Consider the following 19,674-nt stretch of genomic DNA (forward strand, 5'->3'; position numbering starts at 1 on the left):
GATGAACAGGTTGACTTCAGAAAAACCTGGAAAGACTTATATGGTCTGATGCTGAGTGAAGTGAGCAGAACCAAGAGCACTTTGTACACAATAACAGCTACATTATGCAATGACTAATATTGTTAAACTGAACCCTTCTCAGCATTACAAGGATCTAAGACATCTCCAGAGGCCTCGGGATGGAAAATGCTGTCCACATCCAAAGAAAGAACTATGGAAGTCGAATTGCTATCACTTATTTTTACCTTCTGTTGAGTTTTGTTTCATCTTTCTGATGGTTCCTCCTATTGGTTTTAATTTTTACTTACAACTTCACTAATATGAAAATATGTTTAATAGGAAGGTAAATGTAAAGCCTATATCAGATTGTGTGCCATCTTGGGGAGGGAGGAAGGGGGAAAATTTTTCAAACCAAAAGCATATGGAAGTGATTGTTGATAAATCAAAATAAAGTAATAAAATTTTAAAAAAGAATGCTTGAAAGTCCTCTATTTCACTCAATGTCCATTTTTTTCCCCTGAAGGATTATACTCAGTTTTGCTGGATAGGTGAGTTTTGATTGTAATCCTATCTCCTTTGCCCTCTGGAATATTATATTCCAAACCCTGCAGTCCCTTAATGTAGAAGATGCTAAATCTTATGTTATCCTGATTGTGTTTCCACAATACTTGAATTGTTTCTTTCTGGCTGCTTGCAATGTTTTCTCCTTGACCTGGGAACTTTGGAATTTGGCTATAATATTCCTCGGAGTTTTCCTTTGGAGATCTCTTTCAGGAGGTGATTGGTGAATTCTTTCCATTTCTATTTTATGCTCTGGTTCTAGAATATCAGGGCAGTTTTCTTTGATAATTTCTTGAAAGATTATGTCTAGGCTCTTTTTTTTGATCATGACTTTCAGATAATCCAATAATTTTTAAAATTCTCTCTCCTGGATCTATTTTCTAGGTCAGTTCCTTTTTTCCCGTGAGATATTTTACATTGTCTTCTATTTTTTCATTCTTTTGGTTTTGTTTTGCAATGTCTTGATTTCTCATAAAGTCACTAGCTTCCATTTGCTCCATTCTAATTTTTAAGGAAGTATTTTCTTCAGTGAGCTTTTGGACTTACTTTTCCATCTGGCCAATTCTGCTTTTGACAGCATTCTTTTCCTCATTGGCTTCTTTTGTCATTTGGGTTAGGCTGTTTTCAAGGTGTTATTTTCTTCAGTATTTTTTTTTTGGGGGGGGGTTTCCTTTAGCAAGCTGTTGACTTGTTTTTTTATGATTTTCTTGCATCACTCTCATTTCTTTTCCCAGTTTTTCCTCTACTTCTCTTACTTGCTTCTCAAAATCCTTTTTGAGCTCTTCCATGGACTGGGACTGATACATATTTTTCTTGGAGGCTTTGGATGTAGGAGCTTTGACTTTTTTGTCTTCTGGTTGTGTGTTTTGATCTTTTTGTCACCAAAGAAAGATTCTATGGTCTGACTTCTTTTGCACAGTCTGCTCATAATCCCAGCTAATAACTTGAGTTTTAAACTCTTTGTTAAGGTAGATCTGCTTCCGTTATGGAGAATGTACTGTCCCAGGCTTTGGGGGTTTTGTACAGCTGTTTTCAGAGATACTTCTAGGGACCTGTAAATGTTCAGTTCTTCCAAGGTGGTATGATCAAAGGTGAGGTGTTTACTCCTTTTCTGGCCTGTGCTCTGGTCTATGAGTGACCACAAGCACTCTTTTCTGCCTTGTAACTGTGAGGAGGATTTACTCTACCTCACCACTACAAGATCCAACAAGCCAGAGCTCTTCCTCACCCCAGGACTGCCACCCAGAACTGTGACCCAGATCCAAGCACAGGCAAAGCAAGAGATTCCTGCCTCAGCACCAGCAAAGACATCCCTGCAATCCCCCTCTGATCAGCCACTGGATTCCCCCTCAGTCTATCGGCTGAGAGCTCCAGAAGCAACCCCCACCCTGGGACTGCCCGGGGACTGAGGGTGGAACCGAGCTTTTCTCTAACCACCATCATGGACCTTTCCTACTGACCTTCTAAGTTGTCTTTGGTGTTTGTGGGTTTAGAAGTCTGGAAACCACCACAGCTGCCCGTGATTCAGTCTTCTGAGGCCTGCTTTGCTTCACTGAGGCCTGGTCTTTGCCTGCACGACCATGCTGAACTACATTTCCCTCCTAACCCGGCACAATAGACCTTTCTAATCAACCATCCAGGTTGTCTTGGGCTGGAAATTTGTTTAACTCTTTCTTTTTGTGGGTTCTACTGCTCTAGAATTTGTTTAGAGCCATTTTTTTACAGATATTTGGAGGGTACTGGGAGAGAGCTCAAGCAAGTCACTGCTTTCACTCCACCATCTTGGCTCCGCCTCAGAATGATAATTTCTTAGAGATGTTATAGAAATGATTCCAGCTTCAGATCTGAGCTAGACTATCAGATAACCTTTACGTTCCCTTCAAACATATAGTCATAGAATCTTAATACTAGAAGGAGTCTTACAAATGAGAAGACCTTAAGTGATTTGCCTCAGGTAATATAACTCTGCTGGTGATAACACCTTAATAGGAAAGCTGGGTGGTGACACTGGCCCAAAGGTACAGTTTACCAAAGTCATAATTTTCCCTTAAGGCGAGGCCAAATATCCATGTTACCTCTTTCTAGACCCCTACACAGTGCCACTAAAAATGATCTCACATGTCTCATTTGAAATTCATGCCACATGTTGCAACCCCCTGCAAAAAAAAAAAAAAAGATTCCAGAAGGATAAGCTAGTCGGGAAGAAATCTCAGAGCTTTGGGACAGAGCAGGTGATAGAGTACCTGCATAGGCATCTGTGGTGGAGCAAAAGATAAACCTCTACATTGCCATTTTCCCTCTGTGCCCAATGAAAGATCATCCAGAATAGCATATACTCATTTGTATGTTAGTTCTCGTCCAATCACTCAATTACCCCCAAAATCAAACCAAAGTTTTCTTGTTGTCTCTGTTCCCTTTATTCAGTTAGATCACTACATAGGCACCAAGCTAATGCTCCTAGACTTCTTCAGCAGCAGGAATTGTAGCACTCATTTATCTTAGTCTTTTTCACAATGCTGAAGGCAGGTATGGCCATGACATTAGCCTGTACTCATGAAAAACTTTAAAGGATTTTTATGTCTCCCATAACGGTTTCTGGGAGGCTAAATAAAAATGTATAACACTGGTAAATGAAGAGGCATTTCTCCCCCCAGAATTTATTGTATTTGGCCTATAAACATGCTCTTTTTTTTACATTTCAAGGAAAGGCTATCTCCCTCATCCTTTTCTTCCTTCCCTTTCACTCCCAATGTGTATAATCTTAGTCATTCAAAACTATTTGAGCTTCATATTTTAAAATATGTATGTGTATATATGTATGTATATCAATATCAATCTATATTAATGATGTGATAGATAGATGATAGATAGATAGACAGATGGATGGGTAGTTCCTAAGCCTACTGGAATGGATGGGACTTAAAATTGGCATTAACTTTCTAAATGTTTAGTAAAAACTTTTATTGTGAATTTCCTCAATTCTTCCAATCACTTCACATCCACTCATTTTTTTCTGATAATACGATTTTGTGTCCATGAACAATTTTCCTATGTCCTAAATTATAAACATAAAAAGAACTAAAAAAAACCCAACCCAAACAAACCTTTGAATTTATGTAGGTTGTTTCATGAGGCCAGTGACAATTACATTTTAAAAAATCACTTCAACCAAATTTCCAAGATTTCAGACTTGGAAATAAGAAGGAGAGAAACAACCCTGAAAGTTCTTTTTTTAAGTTCTCTGGGTTTTGAGTACTCATGCAGAAATTTCCCAGAAGTGTGGAACTGAGTTTTAGATAAGCATCTGAGAGCTGAAATAGTTATCCAAAGTCCTCTGGTCTTGAAAAAGCCACCACATTTTGTGAGAGCAGGATTTCTCAATCATTTATAGATACTTTTTGGTTTCAGGTGGATCTTAAAGTCTACAGGAATAGCTTTTTATTCCACTTATATTTTAGCTCTTCCTGCCCATTTTGGCTGAAGATAACAATGGGGTTGAAAAGTCTGAATGAAGTTTTTGAACTTTAAGAAAATGTTCTGGGATGAAGTTTAGGAGGAATTATTTATCAGAATTAATTGTATCCCTACAATTCTAATTGCCTTTGATATGAATATTTTTGTACTTTCATTTACTAAATTTCAAAGATAGCTTTTTTTTTTCTTTTTTGAAGGGGAAATGCTCTAAGTCTGTGATATCATGGGTGTAGAGCAGAGCCCATGGGTATGATGCTTTTGGTAGCATTTTGTAGTGCAGCTCAAACCACATTAAAATGGGAAACATTAAACTAAAATAGGAAATATTTGATAAAATTAATAAAAATACAATAAAACATAGATAATATTACTTTTTAAAGACTAAGTCAATATGTGGACTGCAAGGATCCTTGTGTAGGGTTTAAAAGTCTCTATTTGAGTTAGATGCCAAGAGTGTATATACCTCTGCCACTACAAATGGTCAGCTTGCACTTCAAGTTACTGTTTTAGAAAATTGCCTGAGAGCAATGAAATATTAAGTGAATGGCCCAGGGGGACACAGCTAGTATGTAACAAAGAGACTTGAACTCTGGTCCTTCCAACTTTAAGTCAAGATAACTAATAGCTATGGGAAGTTTAAGAAATAGTTATAACCACATGTTGTATTATTTTGTGTTCCTTTTGTCATGAGAATTTTTTTTATTTCCTTTCATAAATCTTTATTATGTGGGGTTCTGGGCAGACTCTCTTAATTAGGGGGTTATGTGGCTTGCTAAAGCTTATTTTTACTAGCTGTTAATATTAAATGAGATGCCTGGAGTCTGGATGGATGCCTATGGCATGCAAAAATTTACCGAAGGCTCTCAGACATTTCTGGAAATAAGAAGCCAAAAAGGAGGCCAAGCTTCCCAAAAGGAACTGAGTTGCTCTATTTGTGGAACGATCCTAACTAGCTCTGACCCTGTGGTTATTTTTTGACGTGTAAATCTTCCCTCTCAATTACCCAACTGCAAATTCCAAATCTTGCAAACTTAAGTTTATTCTGTAACTTACCCTAGTCCATTTCTAGATACTAAAACTAAGTCTGTTTAACTTTTATGACCTTAGAGGATGAATAAGATAATGCTAAAAATTATTCTTCTGTCTCTCTGATGTAGTTCAAATGCATTTAAGCCCTGTTAGAACCATAGCCACAGTTCAGTTTTGTTTCTGAATTCTGGACCTATGCTTGAGCATATTGAAGACTTAGATTTTAACCTCTTGGATCACAGTGTGGTATTAGTATCATTCAGCAGTTACCTGTGACATGTGTGGTAATATTTTTCCCTGTAATAATTTTTTTCCTGTACCTTAGTTCTTTAATTAAGATTCTTTCTGTGGAAATTCCCTTTGATTATGCACAGAAAGGGCATGGTTTGGGACAAAGATATCACACGCCATCAAAGCTCCTCAGTGTGGCTGAACCAGATTAAAATGTAATTGAAAACTATGTAACAAAGTAAATTAAAAAAATAAATAAAACATAGATAACATTTCATTTTAAAACCAAGTCAATATGTAGCCCAACAAGATCTTTAGGTATAGATTAGTGGCCTCCTTTTCTATTTGAGTTTGATCTCACTGGTATGGTTTACAAATGTGGGCTGTTTCTTTCTGATACAAAAACCAAAAACATTCACTGAGATTTCTTTATTTTTAAAATGGTCATATATTATATCATCAAAGTAGTTACTGAAGAAAAGGATAATAAAACAAAACTTGAACCCACTAATGGAAGCAAATCTGAAGGTTCCTCACCTTCATTGATCAGGTACATGTGCTTTAAGAAACCCTTTACAGGGACAACTAGGTGGCACAATGGATACAGTCCCAGCCCCGGAGTCAGGAGGACCTGAGTTCAAATCCAGTCTCAGACACTTGACACTTACTAGCTATGTGACCCTGGGCAAGTCATTTAACCATATTGCCTAGCTAAAAAAAAGAAAAAGAAACCCTTTGCAAATGATTATGGCTTTCTTAATTAGAGAATCTAGATCTGGAAGGTACCTCACATATCAATTGCCTAGACAAATGCTTTCTATGGCATGTCTGACAAGCATCCCATTAACAACTTGAAAATATCCAGTGAATGAGAAGCCCCTGCCTTCCAAAGCATCCCCTTCTGATTTTAGACAGCCCCAACTGTTAAGAAATCTTCTTTTACTTTCAAGCCTCATTCTGCCCTTTTATTTTGGGGGTGGGGAAGGTGAGGCGATTGAGGTTAAAACAATTTGCTCAGAGTCTCACAGATAGTGTTAGGTGTCTGAAGCTGAATTTGAACTCAGGTCCTCCTGACTTTGTGGCTAATGCTTTATCCACTGCCCCAATCTGCCTTTCCTTTACTCTTCTCCACCAGCTTCCCCATGCTTCTAGGGCTACTCAGTATGTAAAAGCAGAATAAGTCACTTCCCACTTTCAAATACCTAAAAATAGCTTTCATGTTTTCCCCTAAATCTTCTGTTCTTCATGCTAAAAGGCAGTGGTCTCTGATTCCTCTCATTATTCTAGTCCCCATTCTCTGGATCCACTCTACTATACCAATATACTTCCAAAAAGTGGTAAACAGAACTGAACATAACTATTTATTCCATTTGCAGTCTGACTAGGAGAACAACAGCTCTATCCCCCCTTCCTCATCTTGGATGCTTCTAATGCTTCTCTATAATAAATTACTATGTTTGGCTACCATATCAGGGCATAGGATTATATTTTAGCATAATTCCAAAGCACAGTTCCAACAGCAGTGACGTTTGTGTACCTATCTTCCCACAGCTTCTCCAACAATGACTATTTCTACCTTTAATTATCTTTGCTACTTTGCATGATCTGAGAGGCATTTTATTTGAAATTTCTCATCTGCTAGTGATTTGGAGCATGTCTTCATGTAGTTATTTATAGTATGCATTTGTGCAGAAAATTGTTCTTTTTTCCTTATCCTTTGACTCCTTTATTGGGGAAACGCTCTTGGCACTGTATATTTGTGTCAACATCCTGCATATTTTAAGAGTTTTATTAATGATATTTGATGAAAATATTTCCCTACATTATCATTTCTCTTTTAACTTTGCCTTCATTAATTTTAACTATTCAAAAGCTTTAAAAATTTTATATAGGCAAATTTGTCTGTTTTGTCTTTTATTATCTCCTTATCCCTTGACTGGTTAAGAATTCTCCTCCTAGTTATAGTTGTGAAAGGTACCTGATCTTTTTCACTTCTGATTCTTTAGAAGGTGTGACCTTTTATACTGAGGTCAGGTGTCCATTTTGTGCCTTGGATGGTCAAAACCTAACTTCGCCCAAACTATTCATCAATTTTCCTAACAGTTCTTTAAAAAAAAATCCTTTTTCCACTCACTTAAATTACTGAGATGATCAACTATTGTAGTACTACTTTTTCCTACTATTTCTCTTTCTCGTTTATTTTGTCTATTCCACTGATCTGCTCTATAACCAGAACCAAGAAGTTTCGATGACTACTGGTTTATAATATAGTTTAAGGTCTGATAATGCTATGTACCCTTCAGTCTCACCTTTTTGTCATTTTCCCCCTAAAGATTCTAGGCATTTTATTCTCCTAAATGAATTGTATTAGTTTATCTAACAATCCCCTCAGCAATTTGACTAATACAACATCAAATTTATAAATTAAGTTAGGTTATATTGTCATTTTCAGTATACAAGTTGACCCAAAAGACTTAATGTGGTCTTACGGTTTAATGGCGTATTTCCCAGCTGTATGGTCTCCACTCCAATGGTCTTCCTCCCATTAGAGCGTAAACTCCTTGAGAGCAGTGAGTCTTTCTGCTCCAATTTGTATTCTCAGTGGTTAGCATAGTGCCTGGCATATAGTAAGTGATTAATTAGTACTTATTGACTTAACAACCTCTTAGATTCAGTTTCCTCATCTGTAAAATGAAAATAATAATAGCACCTGTCTTTCAGGGTTGTTATAAGGATAAAATGCGATGATATTTATGTGGCCTTTTGTAAACTCTAAAGCACTACATATATGCTCACTGTTATTTTTAATAATATATTTTATATTTTTTTTGTTTTAGTATCAAGACAGAAAAACTGGTATTTTTTTTTTTAATTTTAGGCAGTTGGGGTTAAGTGATGTGCCCAGGTCACACAGCTAGTAAGTGTCAAGTGTTTGGTCTGAGGCCAGATTTGAACTCAGGCCCTCCTGACTTTGGGGCTGGTGCTCTATCCATTGAGCCACTAGCTGCCCCCCAAACTGGCAATTTTTGTTGGTTTATTATGTGTATTTGTGATCTTGATGAAGCTACTTTTTCAATTTATGTTTTCTCAATTTACATGTCTTTTTTTAATTGAAAGCATGCTTTTCTAGATTTTCACTAACCATCCATTGAATAAAGTTTTTCCCCTTGTTAGCACTCTTAACAAACTCCTCTTCAACTCTTTGTTCTACCTCACTACCTGTATTAAATCATTTCCCAACTCTTATTGATTTTATTTTATTTTTTTTTTTTTTGGCTTTTGGTGAGGCAATCAGGGTTAAGTGACTTGCCCAGGGTCACACAGCTAGTAAGTGTTATGTGTCTGAGGCTGGATTTGAACTCAGGTCCTCCTGACTTCAGGGCCAGTACTCTATCTACTGTGCCACCTAGCTGCCCTTTTACCTCAGTTTTTTCATCTGCAAAATGAGTTGTTGAAGGAAATGGCAAACCATTTCTGTATCTTTGCCAAGAAAATCCCAAACAGTGTCACAGAGAGTCGGACGTGACTGGAATAACTCAACTATAACAACTGATTCTAGAACTACAACAGATCTTTTATCCATTCCTCCTTTTCCATTCACAGAACTGCGACCTTCTTTCTCTTATCTGGACTCCTGTAATGGCCAAGTAACATTTATCCCTGACTCCAGCATTTCCCTTCTCCAATTTATTCTTTATTCTTACTGGCAAAGCAATTTTCTGAATTCACAGGCCTGACCATATCATTTCCTTCTTGAAAACAAACAAGCATCGAGTGATTTGCCATTGACCACAGGCTTAAATATCAACTTCTTCCTCTTTCATTCAAGTCCCTTCACAACCTAAGTCTGCCTTTCCAGGCTCAAACTCCATTCATATGCCTTACTTTCATTCTACTTTGCATACTCTACATTCTGAACAAACTTGATTACTAGATATTCCCTGACCTCATAATAACTTTTCCTACTTCAGTGCATTTTCACAAGCCATTCTCTCTAACTGAAATGAATATCTTCCTACATACCTTTGCTTGCTGAAATCTTTTCCTTCCATCACTGTTCAATTCAGGTATTACCTATGCCAGAGGTGTCAGACATGGGCCACATAGAGTCTGTAACAATCCTGAGTGATACAAGAACCAGATGAAAAATATATTTTGGCAATATTCAATAAATAAATAAAATATAATAAAACATATATAACATTAAAATTTTAAAACTAAATAAGTATGTGGCTGCAGGGATCCTTTTGTGTTGATTAGTAGTCCCATTTCTGAGTTTAACACTGACCTCTGCCAGCAAGTCTTTTTTGAATGCCTCCAAATAGTCTAGTGTGTGTCAATCCCAATCCTACTTCTGAGCAAGAAGTAATTTCTCTTTCCTCTGAATTTGTGAAAGCACATTATGAAATTTTATGAATTTATTTCCTACTTGGTAGTATAGTTATTTTTGAATGTTTTATCTTCCCTTATACATCATATACTTCTTGAAGGCATGTGTTATTTATCTTTTTCTCTGTCTTTGTGCCTCCCTGAGATACACCATGGAAAAGTAGATAAAGACTTAGTTTTGGAGTCTGGAGGTCCACCCAATGACACACTCTGTGACTCTGGATAAATCACTTAATTTCTCAGCATCCATGTCAGCTCTCTGAGCCTATATGTTATAGATGAGATTTTTTTTTCCTGATCAATATTGGTAGGAGTTTCCTCATTGGGAATTCCCTATAGCAGGAGCTGTCAAACTACAGCCTGCAGCCAAATCTGGCCTGCCATCTATTTTTGTATGGCCCAAGAGCTAAGAATGAATTTTATAATTTTAAAATAAATGATATTTAAATAAACCTTATTTAAAATGTAAACATACTTCTTAGCTCATCTATATTCTTGTCCTATACCAATAAACTCACAAATTCCATTTCATCCCATTCTATCCCATTTCCCTTAGTGGATAACATATATTTTATGCTCAAAAAAGTATATTTAATACCACACTCGAAAAAATATTTAAAACCACATAAAATTTAGGATGTTTGTCATTTAACATTTAAAACAATGGCAACACACATAAAGAAACAAGAATAGCACAAGGCAGTTAATTACCCTACTACCATACAATAGCTTTTCTTTGAGTAGCCTTGTTGTAAAAAACAATTATCTCACCATTGCCTACTACTCTCCTTCCTAGTGTATTCTCTCCTGATGCTGGGCTATTTCCTGGGCTTTCAAACACTGCATTTAAAAAACAAACAAACAAAGAAAAAACCTTCTACTTTTCTTTTGGAATTGGTTACCCTGTGAACTCTGGTTTGATTTGGTAGAACATTATCTTTCCAGTCTCAAATTACAATCTGGACCATCCTCTCTGTCCTCAGTATTCTTCTTCTCTTCCTCTAGTCCTGTTAATTGTCCCATAATTACCAGAAAATAACAGGTCACACAGAGATTCTGTATATATTCTATTTCTCTATTCCAAACCAAAATACATAAACTCCTCTGCCCTCTGCTTAGTTAATGATTGAGATGTTTGCCATCTTACACATACTCCAACCCCAGGCTATACTGGAGTTGTGTTTACAACTGAATCAGATCTTTACATAACAAGTTAATATCCTGGGAATATTTGAAGTCCTACAGGAAGTAAGAGCAGTTTTGGAAAACAGTTCTTTCAACTGCCTTGCTTCTTAGCAGCACAATGAGTGCTTTAAATGGAAAAGTAAATGGATATGGTGCAAGTTCTGGAAAGGTCATTTCTTTCATTTAATTTTTTTTTCAATTAAAAATCTACCATTGCTCTCCCATTTCCTCCTTTTCCACTGAAAAAGAAAGAAAAAAACAACTGTTACAAACATGTAGAGTCAAGTAAAACAAATTCCTGCATTAGTCATGTAAAAAAATGTGCTTTATTTCATCATTAATCTTCTGGAAATATCATTGGTCATTACTTCAAACAGAATTGCTAAGTCACTCAAAATTGTCTTTATAGTATTATTATATAAATTGTTCTTGTTTTGCTCACTCTACTCTGTATCAGTTCATATAAGTCTTCTCAAGTTTTTCTGAAACAATTCACTTCATTTCTTGAAGTGCATTAGTATTCCATCATATTCATATGACACAATTTTTTCAGCCAGTCCCCAATTGATAGGAACCTCCTTAGTTTCCAGTTTTTTGACACCATGAAAAGAGCTACTATCTTTTTGTATATACGGTTTGCTTAGAGCCATTATTTTTTTATGAGCATTTGGATGGGTTTGGGGGAGAGCTCAAGCAAGTCACTGCTTTCACTCCACCATCTTGGCTCCACCCCCTGTATATATGGCTTGCCAAAGTCACTTCTGTATGATATTGCTGATCATGGCCCCTTTGATTAACTAGCCACTCAAAATATGAATTACTTAGAACTGACTTGACCTGATACTTGAGAAATTCTCCTGAATCTGGGACAAGATAATAAGATAAGCTTCCATACCTCTCCAGAATTTATTCAAAAAAGACAAATCCTCAAAGTTGGGTACATAATCCTCAGAGATCAGAATTTCATGCTCCAAGTAAATGGGGAAAGACATTCTTTAGGGAGAGCATTGGAAGTAATTTGCTAATATGGGGTCAGAAAAATGAAATAACCCATACTTGTCTTAGAAGGGAAATCCACATTCCACAGCAGAAAGTATGACTCTGATTCAGATCATGATTAGACGCCAACAGGGCTCAATGTTACAGTAATAATAATAATAATCATAATTCTAACAAAGCAGCACATGTGTATATAGCTCTTTAATGTTTGGAACCCTCTTTGCATATATCATTTCATTGTTTCTCATAACAACCATGTGAGGTAAGTGCTATACCTATCTTATTATCCTGATTTTACAGATGAGAAATTGAGGCTTAAAGGAGTAAAGTGATTTGCTGAGGTTAACAAAGCTAGGAAGTCTAATTTAAATCAAATCTTTTTTTCCCCCAAATCCAGCAACTTATTCATAATACAATACAACAAAAGAAGGAATGACCCAAGTTGTGATCTGAGAGAGTAAAGAAGGATGTTGGACTTAGGCAGGTCAGGGTAAAAAAAAAAATCAAGGGCTAAGCAAGTCCTCTTTAAATTTTAAGATGTTTTTATTAAACATCTACTGTGTTATAGGCACTATACTAAGTGCTGGAGATACGGAAAAAATAAGGGCAAAAGATATAGTCCCTGCTCTCAAGGGATTTACAGTCTAATGGGGGAGATAACATGAAAACAAATATATAGAAAGAAGATATATACTATTAAATGGAGGTAGTCAATAGATGTGAGAAAGGTAGAAAGGTGGTGATCATTTGGGGTCATGAAGTCAGAAAGTCAACATAGAGTCAAGGAGAGCCTAAGGCATTGGTGAGATGATTGGTGAGGTCCATTCAAGACCATGTTTATTTATGGAAGTGATATGGTAGCCTTATCTTCTCCTTAATCCACTGCCTCAGCAATGCCATGTCCCAGGCACCTAATGTTTTTCAATCTATAGTTTCATAAAGCAAGAGGAACTGATAATCAGTTATTTATTTGCCTGGTTTGAACTTTTAAAAAAAAAACCTGTTTAAATCCATGAATTTAAATGGCTTATTCTAATGGTGATTCAGATTTAAGCCAGCATTCATTATTTTTTGTGCATTTGCTTTTGTGGCTTGTAATTGTTATCTTAATGAACTTTGCATAGAAAATAAAGGGGATAGAATTAACTACTAATGGTGCTAATACTATGGAAAGGACAAAGAAGAATTGGACAGAGGAAATAAAATTAAGTGGTTACTTTTAAATTATTGCTATGTTCACCTACATGCAGAAAAAGAATAAGTCAAGAAGAACTTTAATACGCTGTTGTAATTCACTGTAACCTTGGAGATGTTCTCTTATGCTGAGTTTTGAAGTGTCTATTTCTGACAATTGATGACAAGTCATGCCCCCATGGACTAGTTGGGAGGTAGGCCAATTCCTCTGGAAAACATCAGCTTGGTCATTAGCCAGGAAGGATTGGATTTAGCATTTAGTATGGTGCAGTTATAAAAACTGATGGAAGAATTTGTGACTTTGTTGCAGAGGGGGACAGAAATCTGTATTGGCTATATTTCATACATCTCTCAACTATGGAACCAGGAAGAGAATCTAGCTACAACCAGGAATCTCAAAATGTACTATTTGTGAGACAAAATGAGAATGCTGTCTAGTGGTGAGTTGTTTTGGTAAAAAGGTGGGTGACAGTATGATGCAATTGGAAAAAGTATTAGATTTGGAGGCAGAAGACCCGAGTTCACATCCTGACTCAGATACTTATTACCTTTATCACCTTGGGCAAATAAGTATTTTTTTTCTCTGGACCTTGGTTTACATATCTGTAAATTGAGGTGTATGGGCTATTCAGGAGCACTAGCACCTACAGTGTGAGAGCTTGCTGAGCCCTTCTCAGGGCTGCTCATCTAGAGACATTTAGTCTACCTGATTCATGTAACTCTCACCTGTGGCTCTAAGAAGCTGTGGTATGCACAGTGGCCACACACCAGTAAACTGTCCTGTCAAATAGGCTAAACCAGGTTGAAGATAACCAACAGGTCCCAAACGTGTTGATAAGTGAGGGAGATGTCTACCACAAGCATGTGAAGACTTTCCCTGGGTAGATTACAACAGTTTGTTCCAACATCAATGAAGATGGCTGAAACACACTTTGTGAAGCTCTCAGAGCTTGGTCAGACATTGAAGATGCCAAGGTCACCCACTGCATGGTGAGCCATCACCAGTTTTCTTGACTTTTGTCCAGCTACTGAATTTCAACAACTCTGGAAGAGAGAGTGAGGCTGACAACTTTGCATAACCTTGCCTCACTTATAGCCAATTCCTGTGCAAGTCACAACATCACCCGTGATGTAATTGGTCCTTTTTTGAAAATAACAACAACAAAGTGAGGAGGTTATACTAGATAACTTATAAGCCCTGTTAAGCACTAAACTTAGTATTCTATGGCTAATGGCATATTCAGTCCTAATGTTTATGAAGTATATTGCTGCAAATATAAAGAAAAGATGCAAAAAGTTCCAACTTAACAGAAATATACCTTTTTCTACTAATGAGAACAAAGAGAGAGCATTGAATGAAAAAATAAAGGGGGAGGGTTAATCAGGACAAATCAAGATAGCTACACTTGGGATGTAAGAGATGAAACCAAGAAGAATTCAGGCTGATAGGAAGAAAGAGCAGCATCATAGGAGCCCAGGGAGGAATGAGAAAGTATTCATGGGGAGAAAATGGTCAGTAATAGTGTTGAAAGCCACAGAGAGGCACACGAGGGCATGGACTGGGAAGCCTTCAGATGTACGAATTAAAAGATCACTGATAACCTTGGGAGAATCTTAAGACAAGTGATGGGAGAATAACCAAAGTCCAGTTACAAGGGGGTGGAGGAGTGAGTAGTATGGAAGTGAAGATAGTAAGTATAAAAGACCCTTGCTGGGAGTTTCACAGCAAAAGGGAAGAGAAATACATAATAGTGTGGAGAATGGCAACTTAAGGTTCTACCTATTTCTGATTTGAACAATTTAGTTGACTGAAAGAAGAAGAACAAGGGCAGTTAGAAACATTGAAAAAGCAGCACCTCAGGGAAAAGATTTTAAAGAGTTTCATAGGATCTAACTTACATATGCCAGACATGAGGAGTTTAGAACTCAAAGCTGGGAAACCCTAATACCTAGAACTATTTGGTGAATGAAAGTACTGTATATTACCTTTTTATAGTATGGTTGACTGAAAAAAATATGATTTGGTTTTTGAACTGATTCTTGAAGGAAGCAGGAGAAACTAAGAGGTGGGGGTGAGGAAGGGGAGTATTCCAGGCATGGAGACAATAAATTAAACATCATATGCAAGCAATAGCAAGCAGGTGGGTGTAGGTGGGTTGCAGATTGTATTAAAGGGAATAAAAAGTAAGAACACTGGCAAGGTGAGAAGGAGCAAGATTGGGAAAAAGACAACTTTATATTTTATCCATGAGGTAAAAGGGAAGCACAGTTTGTTCTGTCATTCCATATATGAAGATGATTCTCCCTGGAAAAGAGTACTTTAATGCTTCAATTGATTTATCATATCATTTATGTGGGTACTATTTCCTGGGAGCAAAGTTGGACAATTTGATTTGCTCAGCTGCTTTGGATCAGCAATTAATACATCTCTGCCACATCCTGAATTGCTCCATTTGAATTATCTTAGGAAGCTTCTGAAGATTACCTGGCATATTAAGGTACTAGCCACTGAGGTCCTTTCTTGTGCTGAACTTCCAAGGATTCAAACTCTGCTGCAGAGAGTACAACTCAGATGGGCTCACCATGTTGTTCAAATGCCAAATGTCTGTTTGCCTAAAGACTTTCATGAAGAATTCATGTGAGGCAAGTGCTCACACAGAGGTCAGAAGAAGTGGTTAAAGGACATGGTCAAAGTCTCTCTTTAGAACTTTGGAAATGATTGTGAGATGTGAGAGACACTGTCAAAATGTGTGTGACCACATCAAAGAAGGTGCTGTGCTCTATGGACAAAGGAGAATTTCAGTCGCTCAAAAGAAACGTGAGATGAATAAAGTTAGAGACATCTCCAGTCCAAATATTCATAGGTACTATTTGTGCCTGACCTGTGGTAGAGCCTTTCAAGCTTGTATTGGTCTGATCAGCCACCGTCAGACACACTGTACTTGACTCCAGCACAGTGATGTCATTTTGGTCCTCTTTGAGAACGAAGGACAACAATCAACCAACCAGCCAGTTGACAATAGACTGTGACTGAAATAGAGTCAAGTATTATCTGCTTGGAATGTCAAAGAGATGATAGTTATAGCCTCCAAGAGAGAGAATTTAAATTGAGGAAAAATCATGGAAATTAGAGCAACTATTTTCAGCGTAACTTAAATTTATGGTGGAACATCTTCAAGATGTGTGGTAGAAAGAATGGGACTTATGAGGTAGTAAATTCAGGAAAAGTCATGTGGATTTATGCATTATCCACAAATAAATCATTATATCCAAGGAAGCAGATGATATTACTCAGCTCATTTATTTATTTATTTGTTTGTTTGTTTGTTTGTTTATTTATTTATGCCTGCATTATCTGGGTTGCCATCATTGTAAGAATTTACCAAGTGAATGCCAACCATTTTCCTTTGTGCTATGTACTTTGTACAGGTAGAAGATATATCCTAAAGGAAGGGAAAGCCTTAATTTAAAAAAAAAGCACTATTCTCTCCACCTTGTGACATACTTTGAAATACTTCAATTAGAGAAGATGATGAGCTGTGTAATTCAATTGGTGAGCAAAATAGAATACATATCTTTCATTTAATTACTGTAAATGCTCACTATCATAAATATATTCAAAGGACATATGGCCACTTCAATTTCCCCAAGGTCATCCTAGCATGCAGTGTATAGTTTACATGAAGTCAAAACAATTATTTAAGCAGCTCGAGAGATATATGCAAACCCATTATAAAAAGCTACTCAGTGGCATTTATTAGACTTAAAAATGAGAGAAGACAAGAGCTTACTGCAGTGGCTCAATTTCTACAATAGCTAAATACGTCCACACATCTGTCGAATCTTTTTTCCTATCCTATTCATGTTCTCATAATTAAGTTACTGTCTTAGGTTCAGTACAGTAAGTATATTCATTAAAAGTGAATTCCCCTTAACAGAATGTTGAGAATATATTATGTATATGATGCCTCTAATGGTTTGCTTTTAATTGGCAAATTGAAATTCTTCCCCCACAGGCAGGTAAGAAATCCTTGGAATTTTTTTTTAATTAGAATTCAAAACACAGGAGAAAATTTCTAGTAACTATATTGAGTATTAAACTCTGAAATATATTGTACCATGAGCACCAGGGTTTTTTAAGATTTTTATTTTTAGGAAGAGTCTATATGATCCCACTAATCTACCTTTATCCTCACCTCAAAATAGCTCCAAATAGCTTAGTAGCTATCCCCAAACTCCTTCCATCAAGACTCAAGAGGGTAAAAAAAGCCAATATACTCAATAAAAGTAACCTTTCTTCCTATCCTGTAGCTGTACTCTAAATCCTGTTCTTCTTTGGATTATTATGGGATTTTACTTCCTTTCTTATTCATCCTTCTCCAACACCTTGTCTTCCCATCTCTACTACCTATACTTTAAGAAAAATGCTTTGACACGTTCATAGCTCTCCATATTAAAAAAAAAAAATCCTTCACTTGACCCTTACAGCTCTTTGAACTTCCTATTTTCTCTCCTATTCACAGTCAGATTTCTCACATAGGCCATCAATACCTGCGGCCTTCACTTCCTGAGCCCCCACTTCTTTAATTAATCTCCTTCAATCTGGAATTATTTCAATCTGGAATTGATGTTATCAAAGTAAAGAGAAATGATGATGGGGAGAATTGTAATGGGAAGTGCAAATCTAAGGGGAACAAGAATTCATGAATTTATCCTTACATATGGCATATGTTTTATTGTTTATCTATTCTATGTCTAACAATAGGAGAGGTACAGAGAGGCACACAAAGAAGTCTGTAACAAAAAGGCCATGCCCTCAGGTAGCTTACAGTCTAATTCTTAAGACATATACACATGCCATACTATAATCATATACTTCTACTTGAAGATTTTGTACTGTCATTTAATTTGCATTGTTTCTGTATCTTTTCTTTTGAGTTCTGTCAGCTTTTGAGCCTGAATATGCATTGTTTAATGTAATTCTCTTCTCACATATTTTTTTCTCTGTGTGTATATCTCTATATGTTTCAAGGGCAAGCCATACATGTGTATGCATTTCTGTTTTCAGCTGTGCCTCTGAGGATGTCCTTGCATTTGTTTTTTGAATTTATGATTTTCTATCTTTTCCTTTATATTGCCATCTTTTATTCTCTACCTTTCACTCACCTTTTTTCTTTCTCCATCAGTACTTTCCTCTTTCTACACAATGTTTATTTCTCTGCTTCCTTACCTCTCTTTCCCTAGCTCTCTACTTCTTATGTAATTTGTCACTATACAGGGTATCCCAAATGGCTTAGTGCAGTTATAAGCTTTGATAGCTTGTTACTAATTAAAAAAATAAAACTAAAAATCTACTCAATACATGCACAGTACAGTGAAAGGTATTTTCCATGACTCCTTCCTTTAGGAGGATACTTGTCTAGTTGGAGAGGACAGAATATATGCAATATAAAACATACTATAAAAACATACTTAAATAATGGTTCAGGATTTTTATCTATGAAATTAAAGTTATATTAATGCAATAATCACAAAAGTGCTTTAATAGATTAAAACTAAGACTTCTGAGATACCCTGTATAGAACTGAAGAGTAGTTTTTCACATTTAGTAGCTATCAGATCACGGGCAAAATTGGTTAACCTTCTCAGCCTTAAATCCTTCATCAGTAAAATAGAGAAATAATACCTGGAGTGTTTCATTCAAAGGGTCCTTGTGAAGATATGAGATCACATGCATTAAGTGTTTTCAAGCTTATACATGTCAGTGAATTTGTTAACTTGTTGATGTGGGTAATCCTTCAGTGATGCAGATCTCATTCCATCCATGCTCTTCTGTCCTGTGCTGTCATTGTCCATGCTTCTTGTAAATCCTCCATAGGAAGTGTACCTAATCTGCTTTGGTTTTCCATTTTCTTCTTTTAACATTGAACAGATATGAATGGAACACATGGACTATTCTTCTCTTGCTGATCATTGACTTTTCTGATTATATCGTTAAGACTGTTTGCATAATATTCAATTGGTGCTATTTCAGCCTTATCCACTATCTGTGCATTTATTGCCTTTTGGATGAACCACAACTTTATTCTTCAGAGGATGTATTATTCCCTGACTTACAGCTGCACATACAGCTTCAGTGGAAGATTATTGTTGGTCAAAAATGGGTCTTTGATTGAGAAGCTAAAGGTTATTATAAGCACTGTGCAATTTCCCAGAGGCAGTCTATCTCATTATCTCCCTCCTATCAATTCTGGATACAATCCGTTCTCCAAGAGTAGTTTATATCTAAGATAGATGTACCAATAGAGCAGCCATATGTGTTGTTCATCCAAATATGTGTCATCATAAACAACAACAAGCATTCTTTAACCACTTGGTGTTTCCAATGGGGACAGTTAGACTAAATTATTTTGAACTTTATGGATATGATTTAGGAGGCTCTACAATGTTCTCTGGCTTAATGTGTCCAGTTCACTGACATTCTCCAAATAGACACCTCATCCTCTTTAAGTAATCTCTCTTCCATTGGAATGTGGTTTGGATACCATCCATAATGGTGGCAGACACTTTTGGTAAGCATATATTTCCCTTTTTATGGTCCTACTTCATTAT

This window comes from Phascolarctos cinereus, unplaced genomic scaffold (assembly GCF_003287225.1).
Source record: "Phascolarctos cinereus isolate Bilbo 61053 unplaced genomic scaffold, phaCin_HiC Scaffold_1;HRSCAF=81, whole genome shotgun sequence".
NCBI lineage: Eukaryota > Metazoa > Chordata > Mammalia > Diprotodontia > Phascolarctidae > Phascolarctos > Phascolarctos cinereus.